The following is a 2,500-nucleotide window of genomic DNA, read 5'->3' on the forward strand; positions in this document are numbered from 1 at the left end:
TTGAGATCAAACAATGAGCTTCTCCTTGAGTTGCCACCGGAGAGAACTAAGAGAACATTGGGGGACAGGGCTTTTTGTGTTGCCGCCCCAAAGCTATGGAACTCGCTCCCCAGTAAAATTCGCAACAGTGGATCTTTGAACAATTTTAAGAATATGTTAAAAACGCATTTTTTAGGCTCGCTTTTATACTTACGATTTAATAGGAATTAATTTTAATAATCCAAATATTTGCATTAGCTATATTATCTATTTTTTAAATTTTTATTTATCTATTTTTATTGTAGGTTTCATTTTATATTGTTGTGCTTTTTAGTTTTTTAATCATTGTAATGCGCAGGTGATCATATATTCATGTAATCTGCGCAATATAAATGTAAATTATTATTATTATTATTTTGATTTTGTCGGAGCTGTTACCTTCACGAAACTAAGATTGAGTCCTTGGAGAGAGTTGTCGTGGCCTGGAATTCTTGGCTGTGAGATCGGTAGAGGCCCAACATTTCCAAGCTAGAACTTTTCACAAGATGAATGTTTGAGTTCATCAACACAAAAGGTGAGTGTGTATTTCCCTCAGCCTTGATGGCATGTGTTGAATTCACTATCAATCGATATATTGATAAAACTTGACTTGCAATGATGGCATGAATAACCACCAGAGATGTTCAGAAAGCGGCCGACTCTAAGTTTGGCACAGGTGGTTTACAGGGTTTGTTCTTTTGCACCATCTTAGATCTGTCTTGCATTAAAAACAATTTGAAGCTGAACCAATCTCCCCTCTTTTCCTTAAAAGGGTCTTGGTCAGTGCATTTTAAGTTGATTATAGTAACGGGGGATTAGCTCAAATGGTAGAGCGCCCGCTTTGCATGCGGGAAGTACCGGGATCGATACCCGGATTCTCCACTTTTGTTAACCGAAATTGGGTTTTATATCAACGGTGTTGATAATGTAAATTGGTCCACCGTACAGAGATTCTAAAAGCTAATAGAATCTCTGTACGGTGGCCAATTTTACACTATCAACTCCGTTGATAAAACCAAATTTTTGTATACTGCTTCCCCACCGACGCCAGCACCACAGTTTCTTTAGAAACTACCCCCTTGCATTCCTTTTGTTAACCGAGATGCCTCAAAAGACTAAATTTTTTTTTGGTCATAGCACCACTTTAACTCTCAAGGAGAGAGATGACTCCAAAGAGATGGGTTTCTCAACTGTAAGAAAGTGCACCCAGACCATGACAATATAAGATAGACTGATCTCAAGGCACCGATGGGATTTGAAACCCATGACCTCCTGTTTACTACCTGAGCTACGGCGCCATGCTTAGATTGCGTGTTTGAAAATGAAATCGATAACATTTATTTCGTTTGACAGAGAAGCTTTTTTTCTGTACGTACGCATCTATGTTCCTTCCACATTGGCGCAATGAAACTCGTTTCGCAACGAAAACAAGAATTGGCCGGTTGGTGTCGATTTTCCCCCCGCCATCTTGGAAGTTGAAGTTCCTTCTGATTTACAGCTAGGTGACCTGGCCCGTTTAGGTCAGTCGGCAGAGCGTGGTGCTGATAACACCAAGTCGAGAGTTGGAACTTTACATGGACCAAGGCTTCCTCCATGTTTTGTTCCGAGGGAGTGTGGTCTTCAATTTTTTTTTCTCTACCTGTTAGTCGTGTAGGGTAATTCTGCCTTAAGTGGTGAAAAGTGCCCGTCTTAAGTTCAGGGGCGGCCCTTTCGTGCTTTAATTTATCGAAAACGATTGAGTCCTTGGAGAGAGGTGTCGTCGCCTGGAATTCTGGCTGTGAGATCGGTAGAGGCCCAACATTTTGCAAGCTAGAACTTTTCACAAGATGAATGTCTGAGTTCATCAACACAAAAGGTGAGTGTGTGTTTCCCTCAGCTATGGCATGTGTTGAATTCCCGATCAATCGATATATTGATAAAAACCTTGACTTGCAATGATGGCATGAATAAGCACCAGAGATGTTCAGAAAGCGGCCGACTCTAAGTTTGGTACAGGTGGTTACAGGGTTTGTTTCTTTTGCACCATCTTAGATCTGTCTTGCATTAAAAACAATTTGAAGTGACCAATCTTCCCTCTTTTCCTTAAAAGGTTCTTGGTCAGTGCATGTTAAGTGTAATTATAGTAACGGGGGATTAGCTCAAATGGTAGAGCGCCCGCTTTGCATGCGGGAAGTACCGGGATCGATACCCGGATTCTCCACTTTTGTTAACCGAAATGTTGGTTTTATCAACGGAGTTGATAATGTAAATTGGCCACCGTACAGAGATTCTAAAAGCTATTATTTTCTAAACTGCGTATCGAAAATATCTAAAATAAATAATTTATGCTTTAAACTAGTACTCTGTAATGATGAAAATACCTACAAGCAAATACACAATAATACATTTATGTATAGGAGGAATAGGTCGACAGTGCTATAATACGACCTCCTAAAAAACACAACTTACATGAAAACAGAAGTATAAATGATAGAAAGATACA

The sequence above is a fragment of the Montipora foliosa genome, chromosome 4 (genome assembly GCF_036669935.1).
Source record: "Montipora foliosa isolate CH-2021 chromosome 4, ASM3666993v2, whole genome shotgun sequence".
Lineage (NCBI taxonomy): Eukaryota > Metazoa > Cnidaria > Anthozoa > Scleractinia > Acroporidae > Montipora > Montipora foliosa.